General features: G+C 39.2%; 1 long non-coding RNA gene across 1 annotated transcript in view; it reads right to left on the bottom strand.

Annotated features, from left to right (window-relative positions):
* Window positions 1-289: 289 nt before the first annotated feature.
* The window catches only part of LOC309633518, a 339,904-nt gene continuing 321,386 nt past the window's right edge, over window positions 290-18,807 (bottom strand). Inside the window, exon 2 of the long non-coding RNA XR_014247592.1 lies at window positions 290-17,279. This is a non-coding gene — a long non-coding RNA (uncharacterized lncRNA). The remainder of the gene's footprint in view (window positions 17,280-18,807) is intronic.

Genomic DNA, 18,807 nt, shown 5'->3' with positions numbered 1-18,807 from the left:
AACCGAAACAGACTCACAGTCTTAGAGAACAAACTTATGGTTACAGGTGGGGTGGGGATAGATTGGGAGTTTGGGATTAACATGTACACACTGCTATATTTAAAATAGATAACCAAGAAGGACCTACTGTATAGCACAGGGAACTCTGCTCAATACTCTGTAGTAACCTAAATGGGAAAAGAATTTGAAAAAGAATAGATACATATATAACTGAATCCCTTTGCTGTACACCTGAAAGTAACACAACATTAATCAACTATACTCCAATATGAAACAAAAACTTTAAAAAAATTTAGAGTGCACCTTGGAAACAGTATATATGATTTCTATAAGAGCATAAAGAGCTTGTAAGGACTTGAGATGGTAAATACAAAAGAGCATTTCTCAATATGGGATCCCTGGAACAGTGCAGAATTTTTCTCTATTTCAAGGGGAAAATATTAGTGAAATTTATATTTGCAGATATAAGAAAAAATTAAACACATCAATAGCACAGAAGGATGATATTCAAAGTGTGTATACTGATACAGAGGCAGCATTTACCAACTAACTACCACATGTATGCTCTTTTCAGCAAGTGGTTTTTGTTATATATCTTGTCATAATTTCAGATTTTTCTGTAATGATATTTAATATTTCTAAGTTTTTATACAGTTTAAGATATATGTGTATCTATTGCTGAAAATAAGTGTGTACATTTAATTTGCTTTATTTTGCAGGAAAATACTATTAAATAAATGATAAATGAAAAACAAAACAAAAAAGATAAGGATTCTTGTTTTATTAAAAAAACAAAATGACAATGTTATTATCTCACCTAAAAATTAATAATAATTATATTTTCAAATGTCCAGTCAGTTCCAAATTTCCTCTATTGTCTCATGATTTTTTAAGATGGCATGCTTGATGAAACTAAGAGCTGGTTCTTTGAAAGATAAACAAAATTGATAAACCTTTAGCTAGAGTCACCAAAAAAAAAAAAAAAGAAAGAAAGAAAAAGAAAAATAAAGAGAAAGGGCTCAAATAAAATCAGAAAGCAAAAAGATGTTACAACAATACCACAGAAATACAAAGGATCATAAGAGACTACAATGGACAATTATATGCCAACGAATTGGAAAGCCTATAAGAAACTGATAAATTCCTACAAGCATGCAACTTACCAAGACTGAATCATAATGAAATAGAAAGTCTTAAGAGACTGATTACTAGCAGGGAAATGGAATCAGTAATCAAAAAACTTCCAACAAATAAAAGTCCAGGACCAGGTGGCTTCAATGGTGAATTATACCAAACATTTAAATAAGAATTAATACCAATCCTTTTCAAACTCTTTCAAAAAATAGATGGGGGGAGGGACTTTTCCAAACACATTATAGGAGGCCAGCAATTCCAGAGAAGGGCACTGCAAGAAAAAAATTACAGGTCAAGATCCCTGATGAACTTAGATGCAAAAATCCTCGGGAAAGTATTAACAAACTGAATTCAACAACACATTAAAAGGATCATACATTGTGATCAAGTGGGATTTATTCCAGGGATACAAGGATAGTTCAATATCCACAAATCAGTCTATGTGATATACCACAATAACAAAATGAAGAATAAAAATCATATAACCATCTCAATAGATGCAGAAAAACCTTTTGACAAAATTCAACATCCACTTATGGTAAAAACTCCAAACAAAACAGGTATAGAGGGAATGTACTGCAACATAAGAAAGGCCATAGATGACAAGCCCACAGCTAACATTATGCTCATTGATGGATCTGACATCAAAAGCACAGGCAACAAAAGCAAAATTAAACAAGTGGGACTATAGCACTGATAAGGGGCTAATATTCAAAATACAGAAAGAACTCATATAACTCAATAGCTGAAAAACAATCTGATTTAAAATGATCTGAATAGACATTTTTCCAAAGAAGACATATAGATAGCCACAGATACATAAAACATGCTCAACTTCATTAATCATCAGGGAAATGCAAATCAAAACCACAGTGAGATATCACTGCACACCTGTCAGAATGGCTGTTATCAAAAAGACAAGCAATAACAAGTGTTGGTGGAGAAAAGGGAACCCTTGTGCACTCTTGGTGGGAATGTAACTTGGAGCAGCTACTATGGAAAACAGAGGTTCCTCAAAAAATTAAAAATAGAATTACCATATGATCCAGCAATTCCATTCCTCTGTATGTATCTGAAGAAAACAAAAACAATAACTTGAAAAGATATATGCAACCCATGTTCACTGCAGCATTGTTTACAATAGCCAAAATATGGAATCAACCTAAGTGTCCATCAACAGACGAATAAATAAAGAAAATGTGGTATATATATACACAATGGAATATTATTCAGCCATTAAAAAAATGAAATCTTGCCATTTCCAACAACCTGAATGGACATTGAGGACATTATTCTAAGTGAAATAAGTCAGAGAAAAACAAATACCATTGGATCTCTCTTCCATGTGGCATCTAAAAACAACGACAACAACAACAGCAGCAGCAAATGAATAAACAAAAACCAAGCTCATAGACAAAGAGAACAGGTTGGTAGTTTCCAGAGGCGGGGAGTGAGGGGTGGGAGAAATGGATGAACTATTCTTTTCAGTTTAAATACATTATATAAAAAACAAAACAGAACAAAGATGGCATGCTTGAAACAAGATTCAAATGGGATCCACACACTGTGTTGCGTTGAGTTCGGAGTGTGTTTGAATGGCATAAAGAAGTAGCCAAGATAATATGTGACTTAGGCAGGACTTTTCTGTGTGTTTTGTTCACTGTTTTGTAATCATTCTTGTAGTTGTTCACCGTTTTGGTCACTCCGTGCCTAGAACAGTGCTTACACATAATAGGTTCTCAACAAATATTTATTGTATAAGTGGACGAATGAAAGAATGGGTAGGGAGGCATTTCAAGCTGAGGGAGCAGCAACGAGTGTGAAGGTCTGAAGCCCTGTGAGATCACAGAGCTATCCATTTTATGTATGGCTGGAGCTTAGAATTGGGGTAACGATAGGCAATGTGGCTGAACCAATAGGGGCCAGATCATGCAGTGCTAAGCAGAGTGGTTAGAAACTTTTGGAGGACTTTCAGGAGGGGAGGGGCATGATCAGATTAGCATTTTGGAAAGGTTGTGATTTCCAGTTCTGCCTGAGAGATCAGTAGATCCTTGCAGATGGTGTCACATTCAAGACCACACCAACCTAGCAATGAAAATTATTTAAAGGGAACCTAATATCTATTGCAATGTCCCAAGAAAATTTCCTGGGGAGATTCATCGTAGGGAATCTCTTCAAATGTTCTCTCCTAAGTCTCTCTGCTGCTAAAATTTCTCTCATGCCCTGCGTTCACACAGGCTGTCTTCGATCTTTCATCTCTTAGCCTTTTCTCGTCTATTTTGTTTTCCTGTCCTCTAATATAAATCCAGGTGGACGCCAGGCCTCTCCTGTTCCCCCCGAGCCCAGCAGGCCAGATGGACATATCCTCAGCCGGACGGGAGCAGAGAGGCGGTTATACAGTAATGTCTTTTCTCTGTCATTCTTACATGACACAAACTTTTCTAGGTTCTTCAACACCTATTTGGGTGACGATGAGACCCTGACTAATGCTTATTTCCCAAAAGACTGAAAATCCTAATTATTATATTTAAAATTGTTCTCTCCTGTTTCACCAGAACAGAGCTCTGCCACATAATAGAAAATTCCAACATCAGTGCCTTCACGGTGTGTACAGTTACTTGGAATGTCACTGTTCACAAGTCTCAGAATTTTGCCTGGATTCCCCCCATGGGGTGAGAGGCACCCTGGGGCTCTTTCTTGAAGGAGCTGCTCAGCAGGAGGGGTGGCAGGCTGGGGAGGCGTCAGGCTGGAAGCTATGAGCACACTCCCAAGAAGCTGTTTTCTGGGAGGATTCAGATTTTAGAAATGCGTAAAAGTGCATCCTCCTAGTATCAAACTTGTTTCTGGGGACTGGATTGTTCTGGATAAAATTTCGAGTTGTTAGCGGCAAAATAGCGATTATCTAGTCTGGGCCAGTTACTTTATATTTGTGTAAGTATTTTATAGTCTACTAATTTGTGTACTAGGAATGAAACCTTGATACTTATTTTAGAGTTTTATTTAAGCAACATGGGCTTCTTAGAAGAAATTTTTATAGATCAATTATGAGGTTTTATTTTTCCTTTTCTATGCAGCTGCTGCCATCTTTGCTTTTATTGGATTTCTTTTAAAAGCCTATTTTGAAACATGCTTATTTTGAAAACCTTTGGGAGAACTCACGTATTTAAAAATTCTTAATGTCACTGTGAAAGACACCAAAAATATCCTCTGATGAACTGCTACAAGGAAGGTTTCCTTACATTTTGAATCAGCACAAACTTGAATCGCTTCAATAGGATATATTATCAAAACAACTATTTGCAAACTTACTGAAATTTAATGGATTTTTCTCAAACAAATATTCAAAGAAACAGATGGGTAAAGTACCAAACTTAGAGTTTTAAAAACGTTTACGTTCCAATAAAATAAAAGAGATCATGAGTTTTACTGTTTGCTTTCCACTATCAAAAAAGTCCTTTTTCCACTTTAAAAAGATATCAGTGCTCAAACTATTCTTAGCGATTGCTTCTTAAATTTATGTTAATCCATGACACAATTCATAAGGAAAGAATAAGAGGTGAAACAGACCAATCATAAGCCCTGTTGACATGCTAAGCAATTCTGACAATGAAGTAGAAATTCAAGTGCGTTAATAAATTGTTAGCCTCACTATTGATTGCAGCTGTTGTGTAGTTTCTCTCACAGTTTCACAGAGGATGAAAAGTACCCTGTATGAAGTTAGTGGCAAAATGGATGCTAGAACATCACGCCCTCCATCTCTCAGAGCAGTGCTTTCTCTTTTTTATATTATGTTTCCACGTGCTCTTCCTTGTTTTTGAAACAAGTACTTAAAATATATATTGATTTGTTAGTTTTGAAAGGGTCAGATAATGAAGGGACTTGTAGGACATGTTAAAGGAAGTTGTATCTTAAAGGTGATGGGGAGTTACTGATCACATTTGAATTTTAGAAAGTTTTATCTTCCAAACCTAATTATTCTTCACTTGTATAATTTGTGCCATCTCTCAATAACTACATCTCCTTATTTGTATATTATGTAGTAAATATATTTTTATATTATTTAGTAATATAAGTGATAGGCTTGCTAATTATATCATGTGGAAGTTGGTTCAGAGGTTCCTACACTTAGATTTTAGACATACTTGTAGCATATGTGTATACTTATGTCTTTGAAGTTCTCTCTTCCACCAAGAAGGAAATAAATCGCAGAATGGTATATAGCTTCTGGCAAGAATACCATTTCAACTGCACTCTTTTGTGTGTGTGTGTACAAGAATCTTTTTTCCTGAATCTGGTACAAATTATGATTCCTAACAATGGGATTTATTTTTATAGAAAGCTCAACTTGTCTTGGAAACTACCATTAACAGCAATAAAAGCTAAGGCCAAATACTGATGCACAGTATTTCAATGGCAAGCACTCTATCTTCCCAGCTTTCAGTAAAATTCTACATGATCTGTTGAATAATGTTGTTAACTGAAGATGATGGGAAGATGATGGAGAATCGTGGTCAGATACTGGACTTTCCTGAGTAATTAAGAGGTTTCACACGGACCTTATAAGTTAACAAAAGGTCATATCAACCTTCTTCCATCTTTTCCACTTTGGATTGTGTTCAAACTGGCAAGCCCTAGGGAAAGATAATCTTATTAATTAATCCGTAATCACTCATTTGCACTGATCAAATCCAAGTAAATCTGAAACTCCTAGAGCTACCTAGAATAAAACCAGTAATGTGCTGAGGATTTTATGTACACGCTCTTCAGCGACATAGAAGCACATATATTGTATTCAATGCATAGGACAAAGAGAGGATTCTATAGCAAATCTTAAACATTGGATCCATGTTCATTATAGGGGCATCAAAACTGAAGGATTCTTCACCTGGGATATTACTGGCATTTGGGCAGCACAATTCTTTGTTGTGTGGGAGGCCCCCCAAAGGCAAGAGATTTAGCATCTCTGGCCCCAGACCACAAAATGTCCATAGCACCCATGGGTCAACAATGTGACCTTCCCACCTACATTCCCAAATGCCCGGTAGAGGGGTGGTTCCATCCCATGTGGAGACGAGATGGTAAACATCCTCCCTGTACTCAAACCTCACTCTAAAAAGGATTCCAGAGGAAAGATCACAACCTTTTTGTCAGAGGCGAAATTCCTGATCAACCTACTTGACTGACCTCATGAATGGAGCTCTTCAGGCCACTGCATGGGTGAGGAAGGCTGAGGGTTATGTGCAATCTACTCCTTTCCCTCCCATTAGCTAGAGACTCAGCAGTGCATCCGTATAGGGTGGTAACATAGCTGCCATAGAGCAGTGGTTCCTAAACTGTAGCATGCTAGGAATCACCTGGAGTGTTTATTACAGTGTAGATTTTGATCTAGTACATTTGAGCCAGGGTTCAGGACCTGCATTTTACAGAATCACTCCATATAAATGTGATTCAAGTTGCTACCTCTCCACCCTTTCTTTTCTTTTCTTTCTTTCTTTCTTTATCTATTTTTAATTTTTTATTGAAGTATAGTTGATTTACAGTCCATGTTGTATTAGTTTCTGGTGTATAGCAAAGTAATTCATATATATATGTATTATATATATATATGAAATACATAATAAGACCTTGCTGTTTATCTATTTTATATATAGTAGTTTATATCTGTTAATCCCAAATTCCTAATTTATCCCTCCCCCACCCCCTTTCCCCTTTGTTAATCATAAATTTGTTTTCTATGTCTGTGAGTCTGTTTGTTTTGTAAACAAGTTCATTTGTATCATATTTTAGACTCCACATATAATTGATATTCACGTGGTATTTGTCTTTCTGGCTTACTTCACTTAATATGATAATCTCTAGGTTCATCCGTGTTTCTGCAAATGGCATTATTTCATTCTTTTTTATGGCTGAGTAGTATTCCATCATATATATATATATATTCCACATCTTCTTTATCCATTCTCTCTACCCTTTCTATAGATACTTCCTTAGAAGATTTCAACTCCAGGAAGAATCTTACAGACCAACTGACAATAAAACTCCCTATAATAACAGCGTGTAGGGGATGGGAAAGGTTCTTAGTGGAGATTGAGGGCTATATTAGAGGAAGAGAAAGCAGTAGTCTTGACTCTCATATGTAAGTCAAGTGGGTCAGGGTGCAGACTTATCTGAAGGGAGAAGAAATAAACAGCCTGGTCCCATGGGAGTGGCCAGTTTATGAGCCCTCCGTATCACCCTCACCAGAGAGGAACCATGTAGAAATTTATGGGGATGCCTTCAGCACAACAAATGGATGGAAATGGAGAAGTAGTGACTTCCTGAGCTGTGGTGGACAGAAAGGCTATGTTCATGGACATACCCCTCTGCCTTTACTGGGATCATTTCCAATAATAAAGGGTCCGATTAGAAAATGTGTTACTGGGATTCATCTTCACTCTTGGCTGTTATTCTATAGGGGGAAGATATTGTGTAAAACCAGTTTAAAATGGCAGGCTACTACCTGTGGTAATCTCCCATAGCTTCTCATTTACAAGGCTGGCCCCAGGCAAACTTGAGGAAGGAGGTAAAGTTTGTCCTTAGTGTCCCATCCCCTCTTTCCCAACCTACTTCAGCACCCCTTCCTCTTTCGCCACCTCAGGTCTACTAAAGCAGACCCTTGGTCCTATTTTTCCAGAGGCTGATCCTCAGCTAGTTGCTATGTAATCCTCATTGGTCACTTAACCAGAAAACAAATTAAAATTGTGCATTCAAGTAGTTCCTGAAAAATGATAAGCCTTTACCACACAAAAGATGAAATGCAAATGGTGAGGTCAGGCACCAAGGTGACGGGCCTTTTGGGCAACCTATTGAATAGCCCTGAAATACAATGGAATATCACTCATAAGACTGGTTATGTGACAGTGTGAATTAGAACTTCACTAAATCATGTCAGAGTATTAGAAGGGATTTTGAACGATCATGTGGTCCCTCTGTAAGCTTTTAGGCACATCTATACTTTGACCCCCATGAGAAATGACACTTTTTTCTTCTTTGTGCAAATTTCCACTAAAGAAGGTTATAGTGAATACTTTCTCACCACGAAGTCCAATCTACCATCATTTCTCTCACTAGACTGTAACTGCCCTAAACATCACTGACTCTTGCCGCAGCTACCCCTTTGCCATCTGTTCCCCCCCTCCTCATCCCTATCCCCACATAGCTGGTAATCTGTTTGGTACACTGAAGCCCAAGTGACCTTTTAAAAATGCTAATTAGATCATGCCAACTCCCTGCTTAAAACCGTTTTGTGGCTTCCCGCTGTTGCTAGGATGAAGACCTGCATGGCCTACAAGGCCCTTCATAATCGTGACTTAGCCTGTCTCTCTTCCTAACTCTCACCTCCAGCCTCTCTAGTCTCCTTTCGTATCTCCTTGCACAGGCCGTAATAGCTCCTGTAGGCTTTCATCTGTGCTTCCCCAGCCCCACTGTCACTGTGTTATTTTAACCCATATTTTTGGTCCATTGCAGCTATCACTGTTTCTCTTTATTAATATGTTGTGTGCTTATTTGATTATTGTCCATTTTCCCAACTAGACTATAAGCTCCATGGGATGAGGACTTGGGTCTCTTTTACTCCTAAGTACATTCCCAGTATATTCCCACAGAGAGAGACCATAGTAAGTTCACAATGAATATATGCCTAATAGATGAATGAACTGTTTCTTTTGTCTACCAACCAGCTCATGCTTTGGATTGAGCCCATTTTTAATCATTGGAAGAGATGGAGAACTGCTTATCTTTTTCCTCTAGTTCTCCCTTTGTTTTGGGCTGTAATAGACTATTACTCTGATGGAAATGCACAGATGCCTCATTAAGATGGAAACTAGGCAGTACAAATTAATTCTAACGTCACTAGAGTAGTTTATTAACATATGTTGTTAATTTCCTTCATTTTCTTCAATTTGTTAATTATCCCTTTGTGTTCAAACTCTAATTTGGTAACTGGAGAGGGTTAACTCCACTACTTAAGAGTTTAGGGCTCCCAGACCTTTTCCATATTAGAAAAAACATTCTTTTGGGGGGAGGGGAGGTGTAAACAGCAGGGTAGAGAAATACAGCAGCAAGAGACGGAATAAAAAAGTAAATGTTAGAATGAGTTTTAAGATGACAATAAGAAATGAGAATTAAAAATAGGTTTCAAGAACGAACCACGGATCTTATGAGAGATTTTATTTTAAAGGAGAAATGTTTTTCTTCAGATTATATCAATCTCTTTTTATTTAATCTGAATCCAAAATAAACACATATTGTATCCTGACCAAAGTTTCCCCTGTATTAGATCTCACAGATTATTGCCTACAAGTGAACTGGTTTTTTTTTTAATAATTGTGTCTAATTTTTAAAATAAAAATAACCATTTATAGAGTACTATGTGCCAGACACCTTACATACAGTATCTCATTTGGTTCTCAGAGGCAGATATGATTATTAAGCCTCATTTTACAGATAAGGAAGGTATGGGTCAGGGAGGTTAAGCCATTTGCCTGGACTCACAGTTTTGGACAGATTCCAGATTCAAATCCCAAGTGTGACTGGTTCTAAACTCTGTGCTCCTGTTTTGTCTCACTTCCTCTTTAAAATGAGATCTCAACCTTTGCTAAGGTTTAAGTTTTCCCCATTTGTCACAGGTAAAATCACTCAGAGCAGTGGTTTTCCAAGCGGAGGGTGGGAGGGAGGGAGATGCAAGAGGGAAGAGATATGGGAACATATGTATATGTATAACTGATTCACATTGTTATAAAGCAGAAACTAACACACCATTGTAAAGCAATTATTCTCCAATAAAGATGTTAAAAAAAAAAAAAAGAAGAATCAGAGTCACCTGGTTAGAAGTGCAAATTCTCTGACCCCATCCCAGACCTACTGAATCAGTGACTGGGATGGGGATGGGATGAGCCCAGTAATTTGCATTCTAACCAGCCCTTCCTGCGATTCTGTTGCACACGAAGGTTGAGAACCACTGCCTGGAGGAATTAAGAACTGAGCAGCCCTTAGAGCTTGCTAAGGTTATAACTGATCATAAACATTATAGCCCACACATCACACTCCCTTCCCAGACACCACTCCTGGAGAATGTTTCTCACTCTTTCAGGTTCCCCAGGGAAGCAGCCAAAGCTGAAAACCTACAGATTTTGTTTGGGTTTGAAATGGTGTCACATAAGCTTACACTGGGTTAAGTAAACAGGCAACATTTGAACAAAATTTTACTTGGATGTTGTGATGGCTTGCAAAAGGTCATTGTTCTTTTCGGTTAACATGTTCATGTTTCTCCATTTCTGCTTTCCTTCAGAACAGGAAGCGGAAGTTCTAAATACTACCATGAAGTCTGCTCTTGTTATTTCCGGACTGGCTGAGCCCAGAAAGTAGCGGAAGAGACAAACTTTTCTTGTTAGAGTTCCAATTTAATTTCCAAATCAAGGTGCACAGGATCAAAGGTCTTTTAAGTACAGATCAGCGTCCCAAACTTTGATGCTTATCTAAATAAACAGCTTGGGACTCTGTGCTACTAGTTGTAACATAGGTGACTGAGATAAAGAGATAAATCAGCCCTAAGGAATGAGGGGGAAATTCCCACGGAATAGCTGAAAGAAACAATCCTTGAGCTTGTGGTTGCCTTCCTTATTAATTTTCTAAGTGTAGGTGATCAAAACCTATAATAAATTGAAGAGTAAAAGTCTTAGAACCTGAGTAAACTAGGAGGAAAAACAATTTCCACAAATTGGTTCTTTCATTATGATAAAAAGTGACAGAAGAGCTTTAAGGAGCTACTCTGCCAAGAATTTTAGCTGCTGTTGAGACTGGTTAATTTACTTCTGTTATATAATCTCTAAAATAAGTTAAGGCATATGGAAGTAGAAGGAACAGAGTAAAAAAGATCATACCATGTTTTCTATTTATTATATAGCTTAGATTTTTGCTTTTAGTCTTTTGTTTTTATAGGAAGAATAATTGTTCATACTGCAAGAAACCAAAGGAAATTTAGATTATTTTTTAAATAATGAGACTTCTAGATGAGTAAATTTGGAAGATAATCTGTGAATCAAACAAGTACATTTGGTGTGTAATTTCGGAAACTGATAAAACCCACCCATCTAAAAAGAAGGTGAGGGGCTTCCCTGGTGGTGCAGTGGTTAAGAATCCACCTGCCAATGCAGAGGACACGGGTTCGAGCCCCAGTCTGGGAAGATCCCACATGCCATGGAGCAACTAAGTCCACGCACCACAACTACTGAGCCTGCGCTCTAGAGCCCATGAGCCACAACTACTGAGCCCGTGAACCACAACTACTGAAGCCCACACCTATAGAGCCTATGCTCTGCAACAAAGAGAAACCACTGCAATGAGAAGCCCATGCACCTCAGCGAAGAGTAGCCCCCGCTCACCACAACTAGAGAAAGCCCGTGCACAGCAACGAAGACCCAACGCAGCCAAAAATAAATAAACTTATTAAAAAATAAAAAGAAGGTGAGGGTTTTCTGCTGTCACCAGGGCTTCACTTGGTAAGTCGGTCCTACTACCATATGAAAATGAAATAAAACTAGAGGGGTCTTTGAGTCATACTCTTGGCTTAGAATCTACAGAATCATTAGTCTAGCACTGCTGTCAAGGTAAAGGGATTTAATTATTCAATACCAGCCATAAAATATCTGGACTAAAATAGTCACATTAACCCCTTGTTATATGTGCTCATGATCAAGTGATAAAACAATGGTGTTCTCCCTACTTTAGACCTAAACTTGACATTTCTAAACAATATCTCCACTTTGCCGCCTGAAATTGTGTTGCTTAGAACTTCCTGAAATACTTGCATGCCATGTATATTTCCAATCTATACAAAACAACAGTGATATATAAGCAATGTTTTCCTTTAGCTTAAAATATTTTAAGTCAATTTCTGACAGAATCTGAGAACATGCAACACTCTAATCTTAGGTGAGAAATTCTGGATTCTAAACTGAACCCTGGTGTGAAAGCTAATCTTTGCTTTAGATCTCCACCTTGTGGTTAGATGTTTAAAATGTAAATTCCTTTGGATTTTATGATCTTGGCTTATAGATTCTTTTTAAAAGGAAGTCAGAAAGGATGTTGTCTGAAGATAAGTTAAATGAGATGACATTGTCTGAAAATAACAGAGACTTATGATTGGGTATTTAGAAATTTATAATTCAGATTTAGTTTACTCCAGCATGAGTTTTTCCTCTGAAGGACAGATTTGCCACTTTTGGTTCAACTACCTTGAGAAATTAATTTTAAGTTTCTTAAGTATTGAAGAGACATTCAGAGATCAAATTTTGTGTTAGAGCTGGTAGAGAAGGAACCCATGAGAGACACCTCATTATTAATATCTTCCTTTGCCTTCAGTAAATTCCAACGGGTAGATTATAATGATTCCAGAGTTTACAACCTCCGAACTCCGGGGAAAAATGTACAAAATACTCAAACATGTGGTTTAACGTGGTCCAAGAAAGCAGATAAGTGACAACTAGGAATACTGTGATTTCATTTTCTAGGTTTCTTCGTTACCATTACAGAAAAGCTGTATGACATTCACCTGCTGTACAGCATGGCTCTGTGCAGCTTACAGACCAGGGAGTTCCAGCATGAAGTCCTGCTAAGGGTAGACCTGATGTGCTGGGATCAAGATTAGAGCTCTTTGGATTTACATGAGATTTGATTTACAGAATGTGATTAACAAAACACAATATTTTACGATACTTATTTGGTTACATATCATCCTTGACTCCTATCTTTTTGTCAGAATCTAATAGCACATGGTGACTCTACCTGAAAATCATATCCGGAATCTAATAACCTTTCATTACTTCCATTGTTCATTGCAACCAGACATCCTATTAGAACATAAGTCAAATTCCCATCACGCCTCTGCTTAGAATCCTTCCATGACTCCCTTTCACTCAGAGGAAAAGCCCAAGTCCTCACAGTGGCCTTCAGGATTCACACTACCTGGGTGGTGTTACCTCTCCAACCTCACGTCCTCTGACTGTCACCTGCCATCCTTCTGCTGCGGCTACACGGTGGCCTCCTCGGTGGTCTGGGCACAGAAAAGGCTTTGCATTACTGCCCTCTCTGCCTGGAGTGCCCTCCCTCCAGACACCCACGAGGTGTTCTCCCTCACTCCTCAGCGTTACTTAAAATTCATGTTTCTTTCCTGGCTACCCTATTTAAAATTGCAACACTCCCCATACATCCCCGATCCCACTTCACTGCTTTATTTTACTTTCTTAGTCTTATTATGTATTTTACTTATTTATCTCGTGTATTATCCATCTCGTCCACTAGAATGTAAGCACCATGAGTAGAGATTCTGCTTATTTTGTCAGCTTTTGTATTCCTGGTGCTCACGACAGTTCCTGGATCCAGGGTGGGTAACAGTAGGTATTTCCCGAAAGAATGGCTGTCTCAACCATTGGTCTTTAGTTCCTTGGGTCCACATCTTGTTCGTTTGCATCGTGGCACCCAGCACAGTGCCCAGTACTTCGATTTTTTTTTTTTTTTTAAGATAGTAGTCATCTTTTCTTTTTAAAATTTATTTATTTATTTATTTATTTTTGGTTGTGTTGGGTCTTCATTTCTGTGCGAGGGCTTTCTCTAGTTGCGGCAAGCGCGGGCCACTCTTCATCGCGGTGCGCGGGCCTCTCACTATCGCGGCCTCTCTTGTTGCGGAGCACAGGCTCCAGACGCGCAGGCTCAGTAGTTGTGGCTCACGGGCCCAGTTGCTCCGCGGCATGTGGGATCTTCCCAGACCCGGGCTCGAACCCGCGTCCCCTGCATCGGCAGGCAGATTCTCAACCACTGTGCCACCAGGGAAGCCCCCACTTCGATTTTTAATACCTGTTTGGTGGATAAATGAATGACTGTTGAGGTAACTTCCTGAAAGCTCTCAACTTATTGAACATATAAACATGGAATGATTGTATTTTTTCTTATTACTGATTCCAGAGGATCTCTGTTGCACTGCCCCTTAAAAAAACATCTTGGCCACTTTCCTATTATTCTTGTCAAGCTAATTATTGGGTCAGTCTTTGAGTAGCTACAACTGTTCATTTGAAAACTTCATTTTTAGACTTTAAAGCTTTTCTCCTCCCCTTTCCCTGACACTGTTTATCTGTTTAGCTGAAAACCAAGCTATGTGGTCTGTCTTACGTACTTCTTTCTCTTCCCTTTGGAACTTCCTTCTCGCTTCTCATCAGACCCTGGACTCCCACAGGTGCCCACTGCAGAGACTTAGCAGGAAGGGAGCGGAAGCTTTGCTGCCCTGACTGGTGACAGATTCTTGGTTTACAGCACTGTTACTCAGACTTTCATGTGTAGGTTCAACTCCTACTGGTCTTGATAAAAAGCAGATCCTGATTCAGAAAGTTGAGGGTAGGGCCTGAGACTCTGCATTGCTAATAACTCCCAGGTGATGCTCAGACTGCCTATCAGAAGTCACATGTGAGCCGCAAGGCACAGAGGAGTCCTCTGCTCATTCCAGTTTCCCTTGTTTCTGCCTCATGCTGGAAGCCTCTGTTGATATGGTGGTCTCTGCATAGGGACTGTTGGTGTCTTTTAGGGGTCACAGTTTAGCTTCTTTTTGGCCCCTTCATTGCTGCCAGGAGGAAAAGTTCTAAACTCTTTTCTACATTGGGTTGCCTAGGCAACTCCCAGGGCTTCTACCCCTTTGCTAATCTCTGGGTACCTTCTTATGGAGCCGAGGAATGAGAAGGGTGATAGTACATACCCTCTAAGGGCCCTGGGGAACTGGGATTGGGTAGGGGGTCACCCCATCTTCCTCCTAGACATGTCACAGAACAGTCCCATCAAACCTTGCAGATGTAGCCTCCTTCTGGGATCTCCTAACATGGGAACAGATGTTAAGCGACCCTTCCTTCAGCCCCAGATTGAGGAGGAGACTGTAAAGGCAAACATGGTACAGGGGCCACTTCTCTGAGAATGCGTTGCCTCCACCCTGAGGATAGTCTCACCAAGCTTGGCTCCTGTGCTGAGATGAATGTGGACCCCTGGGCTCTGCAGCCCAGTGTGGATCCAGCCAGGAAACGATGCCCCTTTCTGTAGGCACCTGCTGTCCTTTGGGGATTTTTTCAGTGCTTTCCTCACTTGCCTTCTGGAAGAAAAACCTCCCTCTACCTCCCCACTAGAAAGTGGGGGAATAGCCCCCTTCCCCTAGACGCTTGACCCTCAAAACCATGGACAATGACCTCTTCTCTCAGTCTTCTTCTTATAGGACCTGGCAAGGCCCCATGCTATGGACTTGGCCTCCATTTGGGGCCCTTCCTTTTCTCCTCATTTCTCTCTGGCTTCAGCCTGGGCTCAAAATTTTAACCTTGGGAAGATGATAGAGGGCCCTTCCCAAGCAAGGAGCCAGGGATGGGTAGGAGGGATGGTCCATCCTCCTTGGTCCCTGCTCCAGGGATGAAGCAACACTCCCCCCCACCCCCACCTCTCACAAACTGGGCTTTTCCTCTTCTTTCACCACACCAGAGATGTGAGTTCTGCCCTTCTATCTCCAACTCAGTCTCACCTGACAAAGACCACCCCCTGCCCTGGCTCAAATTCAAATCTTTACCACCGCCATCATCCCACATTCATCATTTCTGCACCTCTCCAGCCAGGCTCCCCATCTGCAGTCTCACCCCCAAGATTCTGCACAGGTCAAGGCCAGTTATGTCCTATTCTTAAACCTTCCCCTTACGCAAATTTAAAATCAAGCCTAGACTTTAAACCTGCTTGTAGGGCTGTGCACGTCCTAGTTCACCCTCTCTCCCTTTGGGGACTCCACGACACTCCATCAACAGAAGGCTCTGCACAAGAGAAAACTGAATATACAGATGAATTTTTTAAATTATGATGGAGTTTGGTGGTGGTAGGGCTGACCCTAAATGCTGGCAGTTCTAGGAACTTGAAATGTGGAAGTGTGAAGTGCCTTTTACCCTCAGCTCTGGACTTGAGACTTAAATTCTATTGTGGGATGATGGGAAAAACCACATTCCATATCCTAGTACAGTTGAATGAATGAATTGAAACAACCCAAGTCTCTCTCCTTCCATTTCCCCTCCTTTCCCAGGGGTGAGCCAGTAGATACAGCTTGTATAGGTAGGAAGCTAGGGTAGAAATGAAGATGAGAGGCTCCAGAGCCTTACAATAATCTGCTAATGAGGAATGTGACGTGGTGGAGAAAGCACAAACTTTAGTTCAAAAACTACAATGAGATATCATCTCACACTGGTCAGAATGGCCATCATCAAAAAATCTACAAAGAATAAATGCTGGAGAGGGTGTGGAGAAAAAGGAACACTCTTGCACTGTTGGTGAGAATGTAAATTATTACAGCCACTATGGAGAACAGTATGGAGGTTCCTTAAAAAACTAAAAATAGAACTACCATACGACCCAGCAATCCCACTACTGGGCATATACCCTGAGAAAACCATAATTCAAAAAGAGTCATGTACCAAAATGTTCATTGCAGCTCTATTTACAATAGCCAGGACATGGAAGCCACCTAAGTGTCCATCATCGGATGAATGGATAAAGAAGATGTGGCACATATATACAAAGGAATATTACTCAGCCATAAAAGGAAAAGAAATTGAGTTATTTGTAGTGAGGTGGATGGAGTTAGAGTCTGTCATACAGAGTGAAGTAAGTCAGAAAGAGAAAAACAAATACCGTATGCTAACACACATATATGGAATCTAAGAAAAAAAAAAAAAAAAAGGTCATGAAGAACCTAGTGGCAAGACGGGAATAAAGACACAGACCTACTAGAGAATGGACTTGAGGATATGGGGAGGGGGAAGGGTAAGATGTGACAGGGTGAGAGAGTGGCATGGACATATATACACTACCAAATGTAAAATAGATAGCTAGTGGGAAGCAGCCGCATAGCACAGGGAGATCAGCTCGGTGCTTTGTGACCACCTAGAGGGGTGGGATAGGGAGGGTGGGAGGGAGGGAGATGCAAGAGGGAAGAGATATGGGAACATATGTATATGTATAACTGATTCACTTTGTTTTAAAGCAGAAACTAACACACCATTGTAAAGCAATTATACTCCAATAAAGATGTTAAAAAAAAAAAAAAACTTGCAGCCCTGTCATTTGAAGGCTCTGCAACTGTGGGCAAGTCACTGAACTTCCTTGACCTTGTTTCCTTGTCTGATAAATTAGGGAAATAATGTTTACTTTTGTGGTTGTTAAATTATATATATAAATATTAAATTAAATGCTCATGTACTCAATAATCTCAGACCCATAGTGAATGCTCAATAAGAGGTAGATATTCTAGATATTCAATGGACTGTAGTATTACTGTTTTCACCCTGTTTTTATGACTTTGAAGACTTATTTTACCCTCAAAATCTAAGTGTCCTTTGGACATAATGCCTTGAAGAGAGATTTTTTTCCACTTCAAAACAGTAATAAGCTCTATACTAGTTGGAGAGTGGTAAATTGGAGTGAGGTATGTTATTAAATAGAAATTAGTATACAGTAACTAAAGCTGAAATGTTACCAGTGTTAAGCTTAGACTAATTTACTACTTTAGATGATGGTCACAACAAACTTTTATAAATGAATCTGTAAAATTTGGCAGTTAAAGTGAATTTCATGTTTTTTGAAATTTTAGGCATGATGCTTAAAATTTAAAAGTTGAAGCTCAAATTGACTTCTAAAAGTCCATACTGTTCATATTTTTCAGGGCTTATGAACAGTAACATACCATTTGAATTAATATTAATACTGATATTGTAAAAACATTTTAGAGGCTATTTCAGATGAAGAGACTTTACAGTTTGCTAAGGAAACTTCCTTCAACAATTATAGTTTAATTGTAATCCTCTGTAATTGTCATTCTGTCTCATTGTTGATGCAGATATTTTTACTTCTTTTAATACAATAAAAAGCCTTGGACAGAGATGTAGTATTTTCCATTTGCAGGGCAACAAAATATTACAATTATTACTAATCTTTACACACTCATGAGAGAATTATTGTGAAATCCAAAATTTAATTTCAGTTCTAGACAGGATATCTTGGTGTTACTCCGAGTAAGTGAGTTACTCTGACTCAAAAAGGGCATACACAGCTTTGAAGATAAATTTTTAAAAATAATTATGCAAAATTTTTCCTTCAGCTATGAAGTCTTACCAAATCATGGCTGCAACAGTAAAAATAAATGCTCTCATTGAGTAAAACTGCATAGTAGTTACTATATCAGGCATTTTAAATATACTTAGCCATTTAGCCTTCAAAATATATGCTATATGCCGCGGAGCAACTGGGCCCGTGAGCCACAATTACTGAGCCTGCGCGTCTGGAGCCTGTGCTCCGCAACAAGAGAGGCCGCGATAGTGAGAGGCCTGCGCACCGCGATGAAGAGTGGCCCCCGCTTGCCACAACTAGAGAAAGCCCTCACACAGAAATGAAGACCCAACACAGCCATAAAAAAAAAAAAAAAAAAAAAATGCTATAATTAGTATCTGTGTCCCAATTTTACAGATAAGGAAACTGAGGCTTTGCAAGTTTAAGTGATTCGCCCAAAGTTACACAACTTGTGAGCTTCAAAGCTAGGATTCATGCCCCTAAAGCCTCTTTGTAGTGCCAATAAATGAA

The sequence above is a fragment of the Balaenoptera borealis genome, assembly GCF_965194805.1.
Source record: "Balaenoptera borealis genome assembly, chromosome: 1".
Classification (NCBI taxonomy): domain Eukaryota; kingdom Metazoa; phylum Chordata; class Mammalia; order Artiodactyla; family Balaenopteridae; genus Balaenoptera; species Balaenoptera borealis.
The sequence above is the reverse complement of the archived record's forward strand: the minus strand, read 5'-3'. Positions and strand labels throughout refer to the sequence as shown.